Raw genomic sequence first — 25,495 nt, forward strand, 5'->3', positions numbered from 1 at the left:
CTCAGAGTCCTTTGGTTCCTCAAAGGGAAACTCCTTATTGATCACTGGACGTCCCAGGAGGTCTTCCTCCTTTGGATTCACGTCCTCCCCTTCCTTCTTGGATTCGGCCATGATGGTTATATCAATGGCCTTGCACTCTCCTTTTGGATTCTCTTCTGTATTGCTTGGAAGAGTACTAGGAGGGGTTTCAGTGATTCTTTTACTCAGCTGGCCCACTTGTGCTTCCAAATTTCTAATGGAGGACCTTGTTTCATTCATGAAACTCACAGTGGCCTTAGATAGATCAGAGACTAAGTTTGCTAAATTAGAGGTATTTTGTTCAGAGTTCTCTGTCTATTGCTGAGTGGATGATGGAAAAGGCTTGCTATTGCTAAACCTGTTTCTTCCACCATTATTAAAGCCTTGTTGAGGCTTTTGTTGATCCTTCCATGAGAGATTTGGGTGATTTCTCCATGAGGGATTATAGGTGTTTCCGTATGGTTCACCCATGTAATTCACCTCTGCTATTGCAGGGTTTTCAGGATCATATGCTTCTTCTTCAGAAGATGCCTCTTGAGTACTGTTGGATGCAGCTTGCATTCCATTCAGACTCTGAGAAATCATATTGACTTGCTGAGTCAATATTTTGTTCTGAGCCAATATGGCATTTAGAGTATCAATTTCAAGAACTCCCTTCTTTTGAGGCGTCCCATTACTCAGAAGTGTACATAAACTGGTTGTTAGCAACCATGTGATGAGATATTTTGGTGAGAAACGAATCTCTCCCAAAACACCACAAATCTAACCGGCAAGTGCACCGGGTCGCATCAAGTAATAAAAACTCACGGGAGTGAGGTCGATCCCACAGGGATTGAAGGATTGAGCAATTTTAGCTTAGTGGTTGATTTAGTCAAGCGAATCAAGTGTTGGTTGGGTGATTTGTGATTTGCAGAATGTAAATTGCATGAAATTAAAGAGAGCAGGAAATTGAATTGCTGAATCTTAAAGAACAAGAAATTAAATAGCAGAAACTTAGAGTGCAAGAAATGTAAATTGCGGAATCTTAAAGTGCAAGGAATGTAAATTGCTTGAAATGTAAAGGGGATTGGGATGTGGATTTGCAGAATTTAAACAAGGAAAAATTAAATTGCATCAAACAGAAGAGTAAAAGGGAATTGGGATTGAACCGGATATGAAGCAGAAAAGTAAATGAACATAAGAAGCAGTAAACAGAGAATTGAAATGGGAAATTCAGATCTCAGGACCCAGAGACTAGAAAAACCAAGTCTAGATCTCAATGCCTTCCTAGATCCAACAAGAACAATTGCAAGGAAATTGTAAATTGCAAAGAAAAGAGATGAAGAGCAATTAACCGGAAATGAAATTCAATTAACAGTAAAGAAACAGAGAGATCCAAGATTGAGATTGAAACAGAATTTCTTCAATTCTCCAAGATCCAAGACAAAAGTAGAAAATGAAATTGAAAGCAATGGAAACAAAGAAATTAAAGTTCACTCAAAAGCTCTTCGAAAACTATTATGAAAATTCCAAAAGGAAAGCTCCCCGAAGAACTTGAATTCTATCCTATTTATACACTTTCAAAAATGATCTTCAAGCCTTGAGTTGGGCCTTTGCTCTTGGTGGAATTGGGTTGAAAGAGGCCTTGGTTGATTACTCTTGAAGTTTGGAGAAGAACCAAAGTGAACCAATTGAACCGGTTTTGAGGTTAGCAAAAGTTGGACCAAAAGTTTGAGCCAAAGTTAGGGGTCTAACTTTGGCTCCAACTTTTCATAGCAGCAAACACATTTTTCTGGTATGCACGTTGGTGCCAACGTTAGGGGTCTAACTTTGACCCTAACGTTGGCCTTCCCTTATATGCTAATGGCGCCAACGTTAGCCTCCAAGTTAGGGGGCTAACGTTGGCGCAAACGTTGGCCCTTCTCCCTTATGTTTTCATGTGCCAACGTTAGCCTCCAAGTTAGGGGGCTAACGTTGGCGCAAACGTTGGCTTGCCAGGGAGGAATTCATGTGCCAACGTTAGCCTCCAAGTTAGGGGGCTAACGTTGGCGCAAACGTGGGATGGCCAGGGAGGAAATTTCAAGTTCCAACGTTAGCCTCCAAGTTAGGGGGCTAATGTTGGGGCTAACTTCTTGCTTCCTGGTTCAATTTCACTTATTCCATTGTCCTCTCTTCACTCCTAGCCATTCCTCTTTGCTTCAACCTTTCTCCAAGCTTTCTTCACCTATCATTAATCAACCAAACTCATCAAAGCTATGCTCAAACTCATGAGATATTCATTCTTTCATAATATGTAACAAATATAGCATAAAACCTCATGAAATGGCATGAATTCATATATGGTTGGTTCAATCAAGGGAAACATGAAAATCTACTCAATTAGCTTGCTTGTAGCTCAAGAAAGTGCATAATTCTAATGAAAACAAAAGAAAAAGACTAGTTAAAATAGGCTAGGATGACTTGTCATCACAACACCAAACTTAAAGCTTGCTTGTCCCCAAGCAAGAAAAGATTTATGCTCCAAGGTTCTTTCAATTAAGATGGATTGAGGAACAATTGTAAAGTGCAGTGAGTGAAGTGATCAAGTATCAGTGGGGTGAACTCTAAATCATATGCTCATGCAAGGGCTTCAGTGCTCACTAGTCCTTACATGTTGGGAGTCATAGGTCTTAGGATTTTCATCCAAATGGTATCATGGAGATCTCTTTATATGTAGTCACCTTGAAGCAGCTTATAGTTTCTATGCTTTGGCCTCGACTCTAAGTATCATGTCTCAAAGCGGCTCTTTAGATAAACTTTCAATCAATACTCCTAAACCAGTTGGTTTTAAGGTATTAGGTGTTGAAGCACCCCTAAGGATTTACTTGCTCAAGCCTCTTTCCTTGACACATCTCAACCACAAGCATTTACTAGGATAACAACTCTTTGAGTTTTTGTTTCTTTCTTTCTTTTTCTGCCTAGTAATTGATGCTCAGAGCCTTGGGCCATATTCCTTTTGTTTTTGTATTTTCTTTTCTTTCTTTTGTTTTGTTTGCTGCTTCTTGGATCAATAAATTTTTGAGAATCTCCACAATACTTCTTTGAACTTCATGTCCCGCCTATGAGCTCCCATGCAAGTTTTCACAAGCATGCAACCTCAATACATGATCATACAACTAGAACCACCACTTCTCCTAATCTTTTGCTTGCCTCAAAATTGTTTAATTCCTCAATCCTTCTTTTCAAAGAACTTTCATGTGATGCATTTCTTGAAAATTGAGTGCAAACAAGTTTTGAAGATAAGAATGTTGTGAATGATCAAGCATCTTGCTTATTGAATTATAAAGAAAGACTATGCTATGCAGGCAGGCAGGGCAGATAAGGATACAATCCAACTTTCAATTACAGCAATATTTGATGCAAAACAATTACTTAACAATACAACCTGTTGAAGTTTACTTGCTTTCCTTCTTCTCATCATCATTGTTGCTGACCTTCATGTTCATCTTTCTCCTTTTTGATGATGTTCAAATCTCCAACAGCTTGTATGACATTCTGCAATGATATTGAAAGTTGCTTGTTCCCCAAGCACTTGGAAACAATGGTTAATTTTTCATGATTTATTTGCGGGCTTTTTGAACTTACTTTGGTGTGGGAACACCAAACTTAGTACCTTGCCAATGGTTAACCATTTGTGATAATTTCTTTTTCTTTTTCAAAAGTGATAGAACTGAAAACTAAGAAAAACAGTAAAATGGCTAACTAGTTCATCCAGTATGCTTGAAGCCTACATTATACAGAAAGTGAGAATGTGTGTTATAATGGGATTTTGGTGTAACACCAAACTTAGAATCCTGCATTCTCTTTTAAATTGTTTAGGTGTGCAACACCAAACTTAGCTTCTTGCATTCTAGATAGAACTAATTAACCATTTTATTAAAATAGTTATGAACAGAAAACTACCTCGGGTTGGGTTGCCTCCCAACAAGCGCTCTTTTATTGTCACTAGCTTGACATCCTTCACTCTGTGCTCATGGAAGTTGAGGCTTCTGTTGCCTTAGGTTTCCTCCTCTTGCTATGGGCTTCCTTCCCTCTGTTTCTCTTTCCATAGCCTTCTTGTTTTCCTCCATGACTCCCTTCTCTTTCAACACAGCATCCTTTTCATGGTTCTTTGGGTTCAAAGTCCCCTTTTTCTCACCCAATTCAGCAAGGTTTTGCACCAATTGTTCCACTTGCCTTTCAAGTCTTCTGAGTGAAGCCTCCTGGTTCTTGCTTATCATCTCTTGATGCTTCTTTATTTCTTCCCGCTCTATTGCCATCATTTCTTGAATTTTGATGGACCTCTCCATCAGCATTTCTAGAATATAGATCCTTTGAAAGGTTGGAAGTGGTTGTGGCAATTGTGGTGGTTGATGAAGGTCATTTTGAGCGAATGGTGAGGTAGGACGGGGTTGGAAGTGTGTGTGATTGTTGTTGTGGGGGTGTGTTTTAAGTTGATTTTTGAAGTTGGGATTGTTGCAGTTGAAGTCCCTTGGTCTTTGGTTTTGGTTCTCAACCCCCCTCCCATTAGAATGAGTTCTCCAAGGTGGATTGTACACATCATTCTGAGGTCTGTTCTGGAGCATGCTAGAGTGATTGCTTGGAGCTTGTAGTTGCTCATAGCTTTGTTGCTCATGGTTAATGGCCCCAAAGCTTTATTCAGCTTGATTACACCCATATGAGCTTTGAGTCAGGTTGTATGTATGTACTACAGCATGTCTCAACTCAGTGATTTTTTTAGCCATCATATCTAATTGTTGTAGAGTCTGCTGATGCATCTGCTTGTTTTGGCTTATTACTGCACGAGCACCTTCAATTTCTTTCTCTAATGGATGCACTTCTGCCTCTTGCTTAACAATTCTTTGTGATGGGTTAAATTTGACTACGAGTCCATTCATCAGTTCTTCCCATCCGATAATGCTTCCTTGTGGAAAAGCTTCAAACCATTGGACAACATCATTCATGGCTGTGGATAGTTGCTTCGAACCATGGGTTACATTATCGTCCCTGGTGGGGGTATTACTCTCATGATTGCTCGAATTTGTTGAGTTCCCTTCCATGATCTGCACAGTCACAACCAATTCAAGTGAAGATAGAGCATATTCAGGCCAGGATATGATTGAAGGATCAGTTGACACAAAGTATCAAACAGTTGGCAAACTTGAGAGAGAAATGAACGAAAACCACTCCTCTCGTTTGTTTTTCAAACTATGAAAATCATATTCAGCAGGATGAGCCAAGGAAATTTCACTCTATTGCTAGAATGAGGTTTCTATTAGCTCAGGCAAAACTTCAAACAGTTAGTGGGTTAGTCAAAAATTAAAGAAAAAGTGCTTGATCTAGATCACCACCTCACTTAATCATTGTCAATCTAATCAATCCCCGGCAACGGCGCCAAAAACTTGATGAGATATTTTGGTGAGAAACGAATCTCTCCCAAAACACCACAAATCTAACCGGCAAGTGCACCGGGTCGCATCAAGTAATAAAAACTCACGGGAGTGAGGTCGATCCCACAGGGATTGAAGGATTGAGCAATTTTAGCTTAGTGGTTGATTTAGTCAAGCGAATCAAGTGTTGGTTGGGTGATTTGTGATTTGCAGAATGTAAATTGCATGAAATTAAAGAGAGCAGGAAATTGAATTGCTGAATCTTAAAGAACAAGAAATTAAATAGCAGAAACTTAGAGTGCAAGAAATGTAAATTGCGGAATCTTAAAGTGCAAGGAATGTAAATTGCTTGAAATGTAAAGGGGATTGGGATGTGGATTTGCAGAATTTAAACAAGGAAAAATTAAATTGCATCAAACAGAAGAGTAAAAGGGAATTGGGATTGAACCGGATATGAAGCAGAAAAGTAAATGAACATAAGAAGCAGTAAACAGAGAATTGAAATGGGAAATTCAGATCTCAGGACCCAGAGACTAGAAAAACCAAGTCTAGATCTCAATGCCTTCCTAGATCCAACAAGAACAATTGCAAGGAAATTGTAAATTGCAAAGAAAAGAGATGAAGAGCAATTAACCGGAAATGAAATTCAATTAACAGTAAAGAAACAGAGAGATCCAAGATTGAGATTGAAACAGAATTTCTTCAATTCTCCAATCCAAGATCCAAGACAAAAGTAGAAAATGAAATTGAAAGCAATGGAAACAAAGAAATTAAAGTTCACTCAAAAGCTCTCCGAAAACTATTATGAAAATTCCAAAAGGAAAGCTCCCCGAAGAACTTGAATTCTATCCTATTTATACACTTTCAAAAATGATCTTCAAGCCTTGAGTTGGGCCTTTGCTCTTGGTGGAATTGGGTTGAAAGAGGCCTTGGTTGATTGCTCTTGAAGTTTGGAGAAGAACCGAAGTGAATCAATTGAACCGGTTTTGAGGTTAGCAAAAGTTGGACCAAAAGTTTGAGCCAAAGTTAGGGCCAACTTTTCATAGCAGCAAACACATTTTTCTGGTATGCACGTTGGTGCCAACGTTAGGGGTCTAACTTTGACCCTAACGTTGGCCTTCCCTTATATGCTAATGGCGCCAACGTTAGCCTCCAAGTTAGGCGGCTAACGTTGGCACAAACGTTGGCCCTTCTCCCTTATGTTTTCATGTGCCAACGTTAGCCTCCAAGTTAGGGGGCTAACGTTGGAGCAAACGTTGGCTAGCCAGGGAGGAATTCATATGCCAACGTTAGCCTCCAAGTTAGGGGGCTAACATTGGCGCAAACGTGGGATGGCCAGGGAGGAAATTTCAAGTTCCAACGTTAGCCTCCAAGTTAGGGGGCTAACGTTGGGGCTAACTTCTTGCTTCCTGGTTCAATTTCACTTATTCCATTGTCCTCTCTTCACTCCTAGCCATTCCTCTTTGCTTCAACCTTTCTCCAAGCTTTCTTCACCTATCATTAATCAACCAAACTCATCAAAGCTATGCTCAAACTCATGAGATATTCATTCTTTCATAATATGTAACAAATATAGCATAAAACCTCATGAAATGGCATGAATTCATATATGGTTGGTTCAATCAAGGGAAACATGAAAATCTACTCAATTAGCTTGCTTGTAGCTCAAGAAAGTGCATAATTCTAATGAAAACAAAAGAAAAAGACTAGTTAAAATAGGCTAGGATGACTTGTCATCACCATGTCAATGAGTTCTTCAGCTTCTGCATGCGTTTTCTTTAGGTGAATGGATCCATCTGCAGAAGTATCCAATGACATCTTAGCTAATTCTGACAGACCATCATAGAATATATCCAGGATGGTCCATTCTGAAAGCATGTCAGAAGGACACTTTTTGGTTAGTTGCTTGTATCTCTCCCAAGCTTCATAGAGGGATTCAACTTCCTTCTGTCTGAAGGTTTGAACATCCACTCTAAGCTTGCTCAGCTTTTGAGGAGGGAAGAACTTGGCTAAGAAAACCGTGACCAGCTTATCCCAAGAGTTCAGGCTATCTTTGGGTTGAGAGTCCAACCACACTCTGGCTCTGTCTCTTACAGCAAAAGGGAAAAGCATGAGCCTGTAGACTTCAGGATCTACTCCATTAGTCTTAACAGTATCACAGATCTACAAAAATTCAGTTAAGAACTGAAAAGGATCTTCAGATGGAAGTCCATAAAACTTGCAGTTTTGCTGCATCAGAGAAACTAATTGAGGTTTCAGCTCAAAATTGTTTGCTCCAATGGTAGGGATGGAGATGCTTCTTCCATGTAAATTGGAATTAGGTGCAGTAAAGTCACCAAGCATCCTCCTTGCATTATTATTTTTGGCTTCCATCTCCTCTTCCTGTTCGAAAATTTCTGTAAGGTTATCTCTAGATTGTTGTATTTTAGCTTCTCTTAGTTTCCTCTTCAGAGTCCTTTTAGGTCCAGGGTCTGCTTCAACAAGAATGTTCTTGTCCTTGCTCCCGCTCATATGAAAAAGAGGGAACAGAAAAATAATAAAAATAGGGATCCTTTTTACCCAGGTATAAAGGTTCCCCTGTGTGAGTAGAAGAAGAAAAGAATGTAATGTAAAGAAGGGAAGAAGAGAAAATTCAAACACAGATGGAAGAGGGGGTTCGAATTTGGGTGAGATGAAGTGTTAGTAGGTGAATAAATAAATAGAAGGAGATGAGAGAGAAAGAGGATTTTCGAAAATAAAATTTTAAAAAGGGGTTAGTGATTTTCGAAAATTAGGAATGAAATCAAATTAAAATTAAAAATTTAAACAATTAGTTAATTAAAAAGAATTTTTGAAAAAGAGGGAAGAGATTTTCGAAAATTAGAGGGAGAGAGTTAGTTACGTAGTTTTGAAAAAGATAAGAAACAAACAAAAAGTTAATTAGTTAGTTGAAACAAATTTGAAAATCAATTTTGAAAAGATAAGAAGATAAGAAGTTAGAAAAGATATTTTAAAATCAAATTTTTGAAAAAAGATATGTTTTAAAAAGATATGATTAAAAGGATATGATTTTGAAAAAGATAAGATAAAAAGATCTTTTTGAAAAGATATGATTGAAATTAGTTTTGAAAAAGATTTGATTTTTAAAATCACAATTAATGACTTGATTCACAAGAAATCACAAGATATGATTCTAAAACTTAAAGTTTGAATCTTTCTTAACAAGTAAGTAACAAACATGAAATTTTTGAATCAAAACATTAATTGTTGAGGATATTTTCGAAAACTATGAGATAAAATTAAGAAAAAGATTTTTGAAAAATATTTTTAAAATTTTCGAAAATAAATAAGAAAAATGAAAAAGATTTGACTTTTGAAAAAGATTTTGAAATAGATAAGATTTTTAAATTGAAAATTTGATTTGACTCATAAGAAACAACTAAATTTTAAAAAGTTTTGATAAAGTCAATCCAAATTTTCGAAATTTATGAGTGAAAAAGGGAAAGATATTTTTTTGATTTTTGAATTTTTAATGATGAGAGAGAAAAACATAAAAAAATGACTCACAACATGAAAATTATGAATCAAAACACATGATGCATGCAAGAAAATTATGAATCAAAACACCTAATCTGAGCAACACGATGAACCGTTAGTTGTCCAAACTCGAACAATCCCCAGCAATGGCGCCAAAAACTTGGTATGCGAAATTGTTACTCTGAGGTTGTAAAATTTGTTGTTCGTTCTCTCCCTGGCATGGTGCCAATAACTGGTGCACAATACCATGGTCCAAACATAACTTCACAACTTCGCACAACTAACCAGCAAGTGCACTGGGCCGTCCAAGTAATAAAACCTTACGTGAGTAAGGGTCGATCCCACGGAGATTTTCGGTATGAAGCAAGCTATGGTCATCTTGTAAATCTCAGTCAGGCGGATATCAAATGGTTATGGAGTTTTTGAAAATAAATAATAAATAAATAGAAAATAAAGATAGAAACACTTATGTAATTCATTGGTGGGAATTTCAGATAAGCGTATAGAGATACTTTCATTCTTATGAACTTCTGCTTTCCTGCTGTCTTCATCCAATCAGTCCTACTCCTTTCCATGGCAAACTTTATGTAAGGGCATCACCGTCGTCAATGGCTACATTTCATCCTCTCTGTGAAAATGGTCCGATGCGCTGTCACTGCATGGCTAATCATCTGGAGGCATCACCGTTGTCAATGGCTACATCCCATCCTCTCTGTGAAAATGGTCCGATGCGCTATCACTGCATGGCTAATCATCTGGAGGTTCTCGATCATACTGGAATAGGCTTTACTATCCTTTTGCGTCTGTCACTATGCCCAGCACTCGTGAGTTTGAAGTTCGTCATAGTCATTCATTCCCTGAATCCTACTCGGAATACCACAGACAAGGCTTAGACTTTCCGGATTCTCATGAATGCCGCCAATCTAGCTTATACCACGAAGATTCTGGTTAAGACATCCAAGAGATAATCATCCAATCTAAGGTGGAATGGAAGTGGTTGTCAGGCACGCGTTTGTATGGGAATGATGATGATTGTCACGTTCATCACATTCATATTGAATTGCGAATGAATATCTTAGAAGTGGAATAAGTTGAGTTGAATAGAGAAACAGTAGTACTTTGCATTAATTCGTGAGGAACAGCAGAACTCCACACCTTAATCTATGGAGTGTAGAAACTCTACCGTTGAAAATACATAAGTGAAAGGTCCAGGCATGGCCGAATGGCCAGCCCCCAAACGTGATCAATATGATCTAAAGATGAACTAAAAATCATAAGATGATCCAAAGATGTAAATACAATAGTAAAAAGTCCTATTTATACTAAACTAGTTACTAGGGTTTACAAAAGTAAGTAATTGATGCATAAATCCACTTCTGGGGCCCACTTGGTGTGTGCTTGGGCTGAGCTTGAAGTTTACACGTGCAGAGGCTTCTTCTGGAGTTGAACGCCAAGTTATAACGTGTTTTTGGCGTTCAACTTTGGTTCGTGACGTGTTTCTGGCGTTTAACTCCAGACTGCAGCGTAGAACTGGCGTCCAACGCCCATTTGCGTCCACTAAACTCTGCCAAAGTATGGACTATTATATATTGCTGCAAAGCCCTGGATGTCTACTTTCCAACGCAATTGGAAACGCGCCAGTTTGAGTTTTGTAGCTCCAGAAAATCCACTTTGAGTGCAGGGAGGTCAGAATCCAACAGCATCAGCAGTCCTTCGTCTACCTCTGAATCTGATTTTTGCTCAAGTCCCTCAATTTCAGCCAGAAAATGCCTGAAATCATAGAAAAACATACAAACTCATAGTAAAGTCCAGAAATGTGAATTTAACATAAAAACTAATAAAAATATCCCTAAAAGTAACTAGATCCTACTTAAAACATACTAAAAACAATGCCAAAAAGCGTATAAATTATCCGCTCATCAGGAAGCTATAACAGGAACATGCATCAAGGTTAAAACAATCAAAGATGGAAGGAGCCACGAGGATCTGATCAAGCCTTTCGGCAACAACAACTTCCAAGATACCTTGGACAACGACCACTCTACAATGCATGCCAAGACAATATTCATGGTGGACCCTTTCGTGACAAACCACCTCCACCAAATTACTATAGTCAAGAGCCATTCCGAGGAGCATACCAAGATGATAGATATGGTGGACCCCTTGTAGTTACCAACAAGCCCCATCATATACCTATGAACCACCTCCTCAACATAGTTTTGAACCACCATACTCACAAGCCACCTACAACCATTCACCTCCATATGACCCAAACCTTTATCCACCCCAATTCTAATCCAATTACCCCCAAGAACCACCACTTCCATATGCACCATGTCCATATCCATTGATGCAGGAATCACAGTCTCGCCTCAAGGAAATAGTAGATCAATTTCATGCAACCCTTCATCAACTGGAGCAAGCAATAAATAAATTACCTTCCAAACATTCAGACACTCAAGGAACCCCAATGGCTTCATGTGGAGAATCTAATGAAAAACGTAGCATGAATGAGACACTAGAAACTCCGGTGGATAGTAATGAGCATGACTTTGTATTGGAACAAGTGGAGGAAACCAGAATTATCGAAGAAGAGGAATTGGTTGAAGACTTGGGAGATGCGGAACATCCATGGGAAAGCCCAGTCATAGAGCCCCCTTCTAAGGAGTTTGAATTTGTTTTTGAGGAGGGTGTACAACCTCCAAGGCATATCATGGTTGAAGACTTTGAAGGGGATGATCAAGAGATGGATTCAATCATTGATGAATTCTTATCTACATTTGAATCCTCTCCCATTGGACTTGACATGGAGATTAAAGAAGAAGAAACACAACCTCCCATGCCCTTGGTAAATAATGAAGAAGAGATCGAATTGGAAGAAAGCTACCAAGAGGAAGAGGTTGAAATTGAAGAAGCTTGCAAGGAGGTGGAAGTTGTCAAGGAAGAGCTCAAGGGAATGGAGCTGGAAATCACCTTGCCAAAGTTGTTGGAGACTTCTCCCCCAAAGCCATCACCATCCATACCTTCATTCAAGTGGATAAATCTTTCATCTCTAAGCCTAATTAGCTCACTTGAATATGCTTTGCTTGAGACGGATGGGCAACTTAGAGCTCTTTGTAGCTATAAGAGCAAGCGGGAGATGGTTAGTGGTAAGAGTTGTCATGCAAGGTTCAATATGGTTGCATGCTCCAAATTGAAGTATAAGGTTTGGTATAATTCTCAATTGAATGGGTCTAGGAAATTGTTTGGATGTCTCGGTAAGAATTCCGACTGTTCACCACCCAAGTGGAAATATGATGATCAACAAGAAGACAGGTGCAAAAGCAAGGTTTGGGACCCTGGAATTAATTCCAACAATCAACACTCTTGGGGCCTTGTCACTTGCTTTAACTTGCTTGAAGGCTTTATGCAATTAGTGAGGGATCCCGGAGGCCATTGGAATCACAAACATTGATTGAGATTCCTAGATGAGTTCAAGCACAAGCCACCATAACAAGGGACTCACCAAATGTCCAACTTAAGGACTTTAACTAGAAATGCTAGGTGGGAGACAACCCACCATGGTATATTCTTTCCTCTTTGTTCTTAGTTTTATTTTATTTTATTTTCATTCGTGTTCATTCATAATTTCTGCATAGTCATCTGCATTCTGCATTTTGCATTTTGCATTCTGCATACTGCATAAAAAAACGTGTCCCACGCATGCGCGTGAACTACGTGCACGCGTCACATGCGATGCTAAACCTTACAGAGAGTTGCACGGGAGCATAGCTGGAGGCCTGCCTCAGGCACAAACATGCCCCTGACGCGTTCGCATCAATTACAAAACCAGCCTTCCACGTGTACGCGTCACCCACGCGTACGCGTGACCCAACAAATCGGCGTAAAGAGGTGTTAGGCCGAAAGTTGTGCTGGCCTGGTGCGGGCACTGTACCCAAGGCACAAAATCACCCACGCGTACGCGTCCCTGGTGCATGCGTATCATTTTGCTTTCAGACCACCCACGCGTACGCATGGACGATGCTTACACGTCGAATGGCCAACTCACTTTTCCCGCGTACACGTGATGCACGCGTACGCGTCGTGTCCCGTTTTTAATTTCCCTCCCTTTTATTCTATCTTCTCTCCTTCTTTCTTCTTCTTCATCTCTTTAACTTCTCATCTTTTATTCTATTTTACTTAATTTATTTGCACGCTCTCATTCATTGCATTTTAATTTTGTGCATATTTTTATTTTCTAAATTTATTATTTTTCCATTGGTGTTAAATTTTCTTTTTCAACTGTTGTATCTTTTTTGGTATTATTTTGGTGCTTAGTGACTTGTTTTACACTATTGGATGATTTTATTTATTTGTCGAAAGCCAATTTTTATGATACCTGTGCTCCTTTTGCATTAACATGAATTTATACTGCCTCTTTCCCATTGTTGCAAATTTTTACACTCTTGATTTGCCATTTGCTTCAACTGTTTTCTCACTTGCATATTGTAGCTACCATGTAATTGAGACCCTTATTATTTGGCATTAACACCCATATTTTAATTATTTTCTATCTTTATTTCAGGGTTACTTTTCTTCTATTCCTCTTCTTTCAGGATGGCCACCGGGAAAGGAAAGGAAAAGAAACTTCTATATGGGGTAACAGACAAGTCCATCTACACAATCTTTGGAAAAAAATATCAGTTGGAGCAACCCGCCCACTTGCGCATCTCAGCATGCACCGAGGACGGTGTAATCTTTAAGTGTGGGGAGGTCGATATCGATCTCCATGGGTTAGTTATTTTCTTCTCAACACCAATATTTTATTTTCTTTGTTTGTTCATTGTTGCATTTGCATGTTTGATTGCATATTTGATTGATTTTGTGCATATTTTACCACCACTTGGTTAAAGTAAATATTTTCTTTTTAAAGAAACTTTTTATAACATTTCACTAATTTGATTTAAACTTTTTGAAAAACTTGTTTGAAGAAATATTATATTGGAACATGGTTTAGAGCTCGAACACACAAAACCAGTGAGATTTTGAGCCTACTTGATTGGTTGCATCTTATCAACCAATATTTTATTTTTTTTGGTATGTGTTTTTCTCTCTAAAATTGTGATCTTTGTCTTGCTTAATTCTATATTTCCATTATTTGATGTATGCATGCACTTATATGATTGAGGCCTTGTTTCACTTAGCTTACATACCCATATGTCCTTAACCTTTTTCATTATCCTTTGCAAACCAATTTTGAGCCTATTTTACCCCTTTGTTCTTTACTTTAGCTCATCACTAACTCTAAGCGGAAAATAATAATGTCCTTAATTTGAATCCTTGGTTAGCTTAGACTAGAAAGAGTGCTTATGATTTAAGTGTGGAAAAAGTGGGTTTGGAAACATTTAGTTTGAGAATTGAGTATGTTAGAACTTTCTGGAAAGGTGAAAGAATGTTGAGAATATGTTCATGCATTCAATAATTTAATCATATGCATTGAGAAAAAACAAAAGAAAAAAAATTAATATATATATATAAAAATAAAAAAAGAAGAAAAAAGAGAAAAATAAAAGAAAAAGAGCAAATAACAAAAAGGGGACAAAATGCCCCAAAGTAATTAGTGAAAGCAATGCATATGTACTGTACTCGAAATTAGGATGCATGAATATGTGGAAAACATGGTTAATGAATAGTTAGATTTTGAATTGTAATTACATGGATTGACTTAAGTTAGGTGGAATGTTTAAGTTAATTAAAGATTCAGATTTTAGTCCACTTGGCCAAATACAATCCTACCTTGACCCTAACCCCATTACAACCCTTAAAAGACCTCTTGATATGTGTATCTGTGCATTAAATTTTTATTGATTGTTAGAAGAAAAGCAAGCCTTAGAAAGCAAGGTTAGTAGAGAATTGAGAGAGTCAAACCTTAAACACCTGAGCGATTAGAGTGCATACACTTCCAGTGAGGGTTCGATGCTCGATTCTTTGTTCCCGGTTTTCACGAGCTATTTTCTTTTGCAAGTTTACTTGTACTTTATTTTGAGATTTGAATTAGTGAAATCCAGTTCATATTTGTTCTTAAAAGATTTGTTTACTTTTAACCAAGTAGATGAAAGCATTTTGCATTTAGTTGCATTCATATAGATAGGTTACATTTCATACATTCTACCATTCTTTTTCACTCCATTATAGCTTCTCTTGAGCTTAGCATGAGGACATGCTAATGTTTAAGTGTGGGGAGGTTGATAAACCCCTATTTTATGGTTTATCTTGTGCTCAATTGATTAGTTTTTATCAAGTCTTTGTACATTTATTCATACAAAATGCATGGTTTTACAATTTCCTTCATAATTCTGTGCTTTGATTGAAAAAATGCTTCGTTGCTCTTAAATTTTACTAATTTTAATCCTCTCTTATTACTATTCAATGCCTTGATATGTGTGTTAAGTGATTTCAGAGATTATAGGGAAGGAATGACTTAGAAGATGGAAAGAAAGCATGCAAAAGTGGAAGGAATACAAGAAACTGAAGGAACTGGTAAAGCTGTCCAGCCTGACCTCATGGTACTAAATCGACCATAACTTGAGCTACAGAGGTCCAACTGATGCGGTTTTAGTTGCGTTCGAAAGCTAACGTCTGGGACTTCGCAACGATATGTAATTTGTCATATCTGCCTCGAAGCCAGGCAACGCACACACGTGGATCACGCGGATGCGTGACCTGGCAAAAATCCAATCCATGCTAACGCGTGGATGACGCTTCCGCGTGGCTTTGCAGCGACCTATACGTATTCTGGGCTATTTCTAACCCAGTTTTCGGCCCAGAACACACAGATTAGAGGCTATAAAGTGGGGGACTCAATCCATTCATTAAAGGAACAATTGATACAACATTCAGAATAGATAATCTTAGGTTTTAGATGTAGCTTTCAAAGAGAGAGGCTCTCTCCTCTCTCTTAGGATTTAGGATTAGGATTAGGATTTAGGATTTTTATTATGATTAGGCTACTTCTCTTCATTACAGGTTCAATGTTCCTTTAATTTATTTTCTACTTTTATTTATTTTATTACTTTAATTGTTATTTATCTTTTCAATTTGGCTTATGAACTTCACGTTACAGTTGATTTCTTTATTTAATATAATTTGAGGTATTTCAGATTTAAGATTTATTTATTTTATTTATGTTACTGCTGCTTCCAATATGAAGGCATTTTTATTCGAGTAGATTTTCTCCCTTTTTGCTTTGGTTAAGTAATTGGTAACACTTGAGTTATCAGACTCAGCAGTTGATTGAAAAATGGGAATTGCTGATTGATTTGGATCGCTCTAAAGCTAGTCTTTCCACAGGAGTTGACTAGGACTTGAGGATCAAATTGATTGGTCCACTTGACTTTCCTTTATTTAGTAAGGGTTAACTAAGTGGGAGCAAATAACAATTCTCATCACACCTGATAAGGATAACTAGGATAGGATTTCCAGTTCTCATACCATGCCAAGAGATTTTCTAATTATTAATTTATTTTTTCTTGTCATTTAAATTATTTGTTTTCTATTTCAAAAACCCAAAAATATACCTTTTTCCATAACCAATAATAAATCATACTTCCCTGCAATTCCTTGAGAGACGACCCGAGGTTTAAATACTTCGGTTATAAATTTTAATGGGTTTTTTTACTTGTGACAACCAAAATTTTTGTACGAAAGGATTCTTTGTTGGTTTAGAAACTAAACTTACAACACGATTATTTTTATAAAATTCTTTACTAGCAGAAATCCGATCGTCAATGCTTCCTTGTGGGAAGGCTTCAAGCCATTGAGCGGCCTTGTCCCTCAATGAAAATGGGAACAGCAATAGTTTGTATATGTCTGGATGCACACCATTGGACTTCACTGTGTCACAAATCCTCAGAAAGGTGGATAAGTGTTGGTTTGGATCGTCCAGCGGGCTTCCTCCATATGAGCAATTGTTTTATAATAAGGTGATGAGTTGGGGCTTCAATTCAAAGTTGTTTGCATTGGCATTTGGGGTAAGGATGCTACTCCCACAATGCCTTGGATTAGCAAATGTATATGAAGCCAAAACTCTCCTCTGCGGCTGACCATTGTTGTTGGCCACTCCCACTGTTGGATTTGTTGGATTTGTTGAATACTCCTCCATTTCTTGATATTCTTCTTCAAAATGTTCTTCTTCTCCAACAATTCCCTTTCCTCTTGCTTCTCTTCTTAGTCTTCTAAGAGTTCTCTCGTCTTGGTCACAAAAGGTAAGGATCTCTCTCCTTGCTTCTGACATACAACAGCAAGAAAAACAAACACAGAACCAGAAACGAAAATAATTCACTCTACTGATAGAGTGAAATTAGTGTTAGCTTAAGCAAAAATTCAAACAGTTAATGTGCTTAGTAAAAATTAAAAGAAAAAGTGCTTAATCTAGACCACCACCTTACTTAATCATTGTAAATCTAAATCAATCCGTGACAACGGCGCCAAAAACTTGATGTGTTGAAATCGAATTTCAACACCAAACTCACCGGCAAGTGTACCGGGTCGCATCAAGTAGTAATTACTCACATGAGTGAGGTCAATCCCACAGGGATTGATGGATTGAGCAATTTTAGTTAGGTGGTTAATTTAGTTAAGCAAACAGTTGATGATTTGAGTGAAACTTGAATAACAGAAGCTAAATTGCATGAAAATAAAGGGAGAGGGGAAATTGACAGAAAGTAAAGTGCAGAAGAGTAAATTGCATGAAACTTAAATTGCAAGAAAGTAAAAGAGCTAAATCTTAAAGAGTAAGTAATGTAAATGACTGAAGTTTCGATTGCAAGAAATGTAAATAGCTGAAGCTTAAAGTGCAAGAAATGTAAATTGCTTGAATAGTAAAGGGATGTGGGAGCTGGGATTTAGAATTTAACAAAGAGAATGTAAAGAGAGATTAAGCAGAGAAGTAGAAGATGAACTAAGTTGCTGAAGATCTAAACAGAAAATAAAATTGCTTGAAGAACAAAACAGAAATTAAACTTAGCTCAATTGCAAAATCTAAAAGAGAACTTGAAGATCCAAGAGGAGCAATGAGATTAGAATAAGGATCTAGATCTCAATTACACCCTTGATCAAACAGAAAATAAATTGCACCAGAAATGTAAATGAAACAACAAATAAAACTCAGATCCAATTCTTAGAACAATTGAGAAGAGAGGTAAAAGATGATTCTTAAACTTAGAATCAATGGAGCTCTTCAATCTCAATTCAAATTCCAAGAACAGATAGCAAGAGTTGTAGAGGAAATGAAAATGAAGGCAGAAAGCTAAATCCAATTTCAAATCCTTAGAATTTTGCAGAAGAAAACAAAGATGAATTGCAGATCAAGGATTGAAACAGAATTCCTTCAATCTTAATCCAAAATTCAAAAATAGAAAATAGAAGTTGGCAAAGTAAGAACAAGGAGGAAGAGAACTCAGCTCTCAATCCCAATTCCCAAATTCAAAATGAAAGCTAAAGTGAAAACTAAAATTTAGCTAAAAGGTAAAACAAAAATGAAAGAAGGTTTTCTCTAAATCAAACTAAGTCCTATTTATAAACTTTCTAATTTTGGTTTTGGAATTTGGAGTGGGCTTTTTAAGTTGGTGAATAAATGGATCCCAAATGGGTATTTGATTTAAACTTGAATCATGGAGCATCTTCTAGGGGGCGCTCGGTCAACTAACCCAACGTAGCGCTACCCATTGCCTTTGGCCTTCGATTTTGTTTTTGTGTCGTGCCAAGCATTTGCACTCTAGCGCTCTGTTAAGGGACTTCACGCAGCGCCCTTTGTTTGCATAAGGTTCCAAATTCGAACCCTGGTGAAGCCACTTTGCTGCACATTTCTCATGAAGAGTAGCACTTAGTTAAGTAAGGGAATAGAGCGCCCCCTCTTTTTTCTTCCTTGTAGCGATCCTTCCTTGCTAGCATGTGTCTGGTTCGAACCTTGCTAGCTTCATTTTTGACACTTTCCTTGCATACTAGCACTCCTTCCTTCTCTTGGTTCATGGGTTCGAATCCTGGCTCCTTCACTAGCAATTGTCGCATCATAATTTTCTTTAGAATAGATCCCGATAAAGTTAACTAAGTTAACTGAGCGCTATGCCTTTGCCTTGTTCCCTTGGGCGCTCAGTTACTTGTTTCAACGCAGCATCCTTGCCTTTGTGCACTTGGCTTTGGTTGCTTGGTCTCTAGCACTCAAATAGAGAGCGCTACGCTCAATTAGTGAGCGCTATGCCTTGGCCTCTTGATGCCCCTTTGGTGAGTGCCACGCTTTTGTGTCTTGGGTCACGCTTTTCAAAGCGTGGCCTAAAGTCCAAAGCGTGCTCTAACTTCAAAAGTGTGCCAAAATCCCTTTTGTCACCCTTTCTTCACCTACAAATAATCAAAACAACCAATCAAAGCATCTCCAATTTCACAACAACTAATTCTAGCTTAAACCTTATGATTTTGTGTCAAATAATTAATGGTTGATTGAATTGACATAACCATGTAGATTCACTCCAAATCACTTACTTATGATGCAAGAAAGTGCATAAAACCTAACGAAACAAGTGAGAAATGCTTGAAAAACTAGCATAAGATGACTTGTCATCAAGACGCATACACATCACTCAAAATTCATTTAGCTCCAGAATTGAACTTTTTATTACCACGTTGGGGGTAACGTTGGATGTCCAACGCTCCCTCCAATGTGAGCATCAACTATTCATGCAGAGTCTTACTCTGCTTCTCTTCTAACATTGGAGGCAACGTTGGTGGTCCAACTTGGCCACCAACGTTGCTTCTTCTTCATCTTTTTCCAAGCTCCTTCTTCAACCTTCCTCCATGCTTTCTTTCACCTATCATCAACCAATACATGCATCAAACCCTTGCTAAATCATGAGAATTCTCCTCATTCTTAGGACACAAGTAATTATAACATAATTCTCATGATGGTCAAACTGGCGTTTAAACGCCCACCAGAGACCTTTTTCTGGCGTAAAACGCCAGAACTGGCACCAAATGGGCCCAGAAAGTGGATTTTTGCACTATCTGCACTTAGTTACTTATTTTCTATTGTCCTTCATGAATTAACGCAAGTACTATTGTTTTTCTTTCAATTAACACCTACTTCTTCTCCAAGATATACTTTCGTACTCAATTCAGTTAAGTCAGAATAAAAGGTGACCCGTGACAATCATCCACTATCTTCGTTACTCCCTTAGCCAAGATCTGCGTGCCTGACAACCACAAGCGGTCTACATGATGTTCAACGTAGTCATTGGACGACAGCCAGAGTATATTCTCTTGGGTTTCTAATTCACGGACCGATTTCGTGAGGTTGGAACCTTCTTGGTATAGGCTAGAACCAATTGGCAGCATTCCTGAGATCCGGAAAGTCTAAACCTTGTCTGTGGTATTCCGAGTAGGATCTGGGAAGGGATGACTGTGACAAGCTTCAAACTCGCGAATGTTGGGCGCAGTGACAGTGTGCAAAAGGATACAGAGATCCTATTATGACGCTAGTGAGAACTAACAGATGATTAGCCGTGCAGTAGCTGTACCTGGTATTTTTCATCCTAGACGAAAAATCTGACAGTTGATTAGCCGTGCAGAAATCGTACCTAGTATTTTTAATCCGAGAGGATCATACAGCTTGCCGTGGAAGGGAGCACGCATGATTGGAAGAAGACAATAGGAAAGCAGAGGTTCAGAAGTAACAAAGCATCTCCAAATGCTTATCTGCAATTCCAACCAATGAATTACATAAGTATGTTTATTTTGTTTTATGTTTTATTTATCTTTTAATTATCAAAACCTCATAACCAATTGAATCCACCTGACTAAGATTTACAGGATGACCATAGCTTGCTTCAAGCCTACAATCTCTGTGGGATCGACCATAACTCACGTAAGGTATTACTTGGACGACCCAGTGCACTTGCTGGTTAGTTGTGTAGAGTTGTGAAAAGTGTGATCACAATTCCGTGCACCACGCACGTGTGAATTTGAAGTTGCAAGGCAACGCGTGCGTGTACATGACGCATACATGTGGATAGTGAAATGGCCAAGGCAACGCGTACGCGTCGATGCTTACACGTGATTTTTTTAGTGAAATCGTTCCTGGCGAATTCAGAGGAGCTTCTGGCCCAATTCTGAGTGGAATTTTGGCAGGAAAAGATAAAAAGGACCAAGGATTGAAGGGAATGATCATCTTGAGATTGTTTGACACTTTTTACACTTTAGTCTAGTTTAGAGTTAGTTTCTAGAGAGAGAAGCGCTCTCTTCTCTCTAGTATTAGGATTAGGATTAGGTTTAATTCTCCTCTAGATCTAGGTTTAATTCATGCTTTGATTTACTATTCCTCTTCAATTCCTTGCTCCTCTACCTTTGCTTTCTCTAGTTTTGTAATTCACTACTTGTAATTATTCACTTGTTGATGATGTACTCTTGCTTCTTTTATTTTCATCTTAATGCAATTCATGTTTTATATTCCATTGTTGTTTAATTGAGTTGTTGTTATTGTTTCTTCATAATTGGAGAGTTATAGATTTTCCTTTCTTGCAATTCTATCTTGCCTTGCTTTTGTGCCTTCCAAGTAATTGACAAAATGCTTGGAAGGATGTTAGAGTAGATTTTAGTGTTCTTGGCTTGGGATGGTAATTTAGGTGAACTTGAGTTACTAATGTCCAAGTGTTGGTGATTGGTGTTGATTGACTCTAGCGTTCCCTATATTAATTAGTGAGAAGGTTAGGACCTATGAATTAGGATTAGTGTAGCTCATTTGACTTTCCTTTATTCGTTAGAGGATGACTTAATGGGATTAATCCTTGCAATTATCATGTTGTGGTTAGTGTCAAGGAAAGATCCTTGACCGTCATCCCTTGCCAAGACCTTTTCACATTTGATATTCCATTTACTTTCTTGCCATTTATCTTTCATCTTCCTTATTCCAAAACCCCATATACTTGTTCCATAACCAATAACAAGAACACTTTCCTGCAATTCCTTTGAGAGACGACCCGAGGTTTGAATACTTCAGTTATTAATTTTAGGGGTTTGTTACCTGTGCAACCAAATTTTTGTATGAAAGGATTCTTTGTTGGTTTAGAGACTATACTTGCAACGAGATTTCATTGAGGAATTCTATACCATCAAAAATTCATTCATCAAAATGGCGCCGTTGCCGGGGAATTGCAATTGTGTGCCTTGTTATTGGTTATTGTATATATGTGAATATTGTGAATATGTTTGTCTTTCGTTTCTTTGTTAGCTCTTGCTAGTTTTAGGATTTGGTTTTTTTGTTTCTAATTAGCTCTTGTTTTTACTTTCCATTTTCACTATGAATTCTCAACCATTTGGCTATGAGTTCAGTTCAAACTATGTTGTAGGAAGTGAAAATTACAATGGGAATATGCATCAAGGATGGAACAATCAAAGGTGGGAGGAGCCTCAAGCATATGCTCAACCTTCTTGGCAACAACCTCCACCGACTCCTTATAGGTATAATCCCACTCCTAATGCAAATTAATCTAATGGCTATGGTGAACCCCCTTGTGACTATTAACAACCACATGCCTATGAACCTCACCCTCAACATAGGCCTCGACCATACTCACACCCCTTTTCAGCAAACGCCATTCCATGACCCTTATCCATCGTATAACCAATCACCCTTACCACATCCTTGTGACCATTATGTAAGAAAATCTATAGAGCCGCCATAATTCCAATGCCAATACTCCCAAGAACCACCTCAATACACATCATCTTTATATTTCCATCAAGTGGAACCACCTTCCTATTATGATTCCTTTCTCTACAATAATGAACCTCCTGATGAGTCTGAATTCACACCCCATTCAAAAATGGTGAATCAGTTCTTTTGGCAAGTGCACCAAAATTATTGTCAAGTAATAACCCATAATGGAGTGGGATCGTATCCACAGAGATTGGTAAATTTGAGCAGTGTTAATCAATTGATGAATTAGTCAAGCGGACAGATAGCTTGTGATTGCAGAATTATAAATGACAGAATTGTAAATGGCTAAAATATAAAGGAAAGTAATAAAGTCCAGAAATGGAAATGGCAGAATGTAAAGTGCAGAATCATAAATGACTTAATTGTAAATGGGAATGGGGAATTGCAAAATGTAAAAGCAAGCTATAAAGAAAGTGATAGATAAGAATGGGAAAATTCATTGAGATCAGGAGATGTTGTCTCTTTGGATCAATTCTAGCTTATATCCTCTTCAATCATGCAACTCATCGACCTCGTGGCAATCATGATTGATTGAGCCCCAATCCCTTGGTGTCTTAATCTCTCATATCTTGATCAATAGCCAATTCCTTGGTCTAATTGCTCATGAAGAGAGATATGCTTGGTCCCTGATTATACCACACTTTATCATAGGTCCAAGTAGAGGGAGGATTATATGTCACCATATCCAAACACCAAAACCCAGATCCTACTCAAGTGTGAGAAGGGATTTCAAGCATGATTTCATGTTTCCTTTCCCAAGGTTCCCATGAAACCCATTTCGCATTCAACCTCTTTTCCAAGATAATTGAACACTAAGCATTAAAAACGAAATTCCTTCTAGAAAATCAAAGAGAAGATGAAGAGAAGAAGAATTTCACTATCATCAATCCATCAAGTACAACAGAGCTCCCTCTCTCAATGAGAGGGAATTTAACTATTCATAGCTCAAAGAAAAGTACTAAAAATTAAAGAAGATGATGAAGTGTAAAAGTGAATTTAAAACTAGTCTCTCTAACTGCTTAACCCCTTTTTCAGTACTTCTTGGGGGTGTCTATACTACTCCTAGCTCTCAAAATAAAAGAATTACAAAAGTGAAAAAGGAAAATTACAATTTGGAGGGAAAAGAAACTCAGTAAGCGTGACTTCCTAGCTGGCATGTGGCTGGCGCTTCAGTGGTGTGTCACGTGCTCCTCCAATTCTGGCTTGGCTTGCCACGCCCAGTCCCTCAAGTGGCACGCTCTTCTTCAATAACATCCCTGGCGTGCCACGCCTTAGAGCTTAAGTGGCACGCCCAGGGTCTTTTAATACTCATGTAGCCTGGCGTGCCACGCCTTCGAGCTCAAGTGGCACGCCCTAGCCTCTTTCCTCTTCTTCTTACCTCCGGAGACTTGAACTAGCGTGGCACGCCCAGGGTCTAGTGTGCCACGCCTTTGCTGCACGCTTGAACAAGCTCTCTGGAAAGTTGAACTAGCGTGGCACGCCCAAGGTCTGGCATGCCACGCCCTTTGTAAGCAAGTGATTCTTCTGTTTGGCGTGCCACGCCACGAACTCAAGTGGCACGCCCCAATGGCTTTTGCTTCCTGAATGACACTGGCGTGCCACGCCTGGGATTCAAGTGGCATGCCTAAGTGAGGAATAGTGAATGGCGTGCCATGCCCTCGACACCAAGTGGCACGCCCATGTATTTGGCCTCCTTCATCCTTTCTGGAAACTTGTACCAGCATGCCATACCTAGAGGCTGGTGTCCCATGCCCATTATCTTGCCTTGCACTACAAGAAAATAAGCTTTTTGCCACGCTTTTAAAGCGTGCCGAAAAGGGCAAAAAAACGTACCGATAGCTTTTCGCCACGCTTTTTGAGCTATCGGCACGCTTTTGAAAGGGTCACATCTGCGAGCGTGCCGATAGCTCTATTGCCACGCTTTTTCGATCTACTGGCACGCTTTGTTTTTTTGCCACGCTTTGATCTATTGGCACGCTTAAAAGCGTGGCTGTATGTATAACCCTGTAGCCACGCTTTTAAAGCGTGCCTAAAAGTAGACATACGGCCACGCTTTTAAAGCATGCCTAAAAGTAGATATACAGCCACGCTTTTAAAGTGTACCAAAAAATAGATATACAGCCACGCTTTAAAAGCGTGGCCTAATCCTTTTCAAATAAAAAAAAGAAAAAATAGAAAATAAAATAAAAATATTAATAAGTTAATCTTTAAAATAAAATAAAATACTAAAAAATTAATCTTCCATTGATTTATATGAATTATGTACATAACAAGATATGAATGAAACAATTAAGAAAAAATAAATTCAACTTCCAAAATAAACATTTAAAAAAATTACAACTTTATATTAAAAAAAAATCTAATCTAACTCCTAAACAACATCCAAGACTTTTCAGCAATCTTTGACGCTGACACCAGGGCTAAGGAACTTCGCACTTGGCAAGAATCTGAAGAGAGAAAAGCAGGTATGTGAACTGAATTGAAAGCCAAAGTAACTAGTGACTTAATGCACGCTGATCAGCACTTCAACATATAGATAAATGCATAAATCAATTTAAGTTATATATACTTACAGCAACAACAAAATCTCTAGCGCCAACAGCAAGAATATCAGCACAGAAACACAACACCAGGGCACAAGCTCTCTACTTGAGATTTTATGGTATCTATGACTTCAAAACCTCTAATAGAATTAGCATTAGGACCTGCTGTCATTTCTCCCGTAAAAGTTGATGTATCATCTACTAGCACTGATGCATCACATCCCCGGAACAAGAAATTGTTAACAAAGAACTAAAATTAATTGTTTCCTAAAACTAAGATTGAAATA

The 25,495-nt window shown here is 38.2% G+C and overlaps 1 non-coding gene across 1 annotated transcript; it reads left to right on the forward strand.

Annotated features, from left to right (window-relative positions):
* The first annotated feature begins 7,277 nt into the window (after positions 1 to 7,277).
* Positions 7,278 to 7,385, forward strand: LOC112752797 (small nucleolar RNA R71). The gene has a single exon (XR_003177212.1). It is a non-coding gene; the product is annotated as a small nucleolar RNA R71 (small nucleolar RNA).
* The last annotated feature ends 18,110 nt before the right edge of the window (positions 7,386 to 25,495 follow it).

The sequence above is a fragment of the Arachis hypogaea genome, chromosome 15 (assembly GCF_003086295.3).
Source record: "Arachis hypogaea cultivar Tifrunner chromosome 15, arahy.Tifrunner.gnm2.J5K5, whole genome shotgun sequence".
Lineage (NCBI taxonomy): Eukaryota > Viridiplantae > Streptophyta > Magnoliopsida > Fabales > Fabaceae > Arachis > Arachis hypogaea.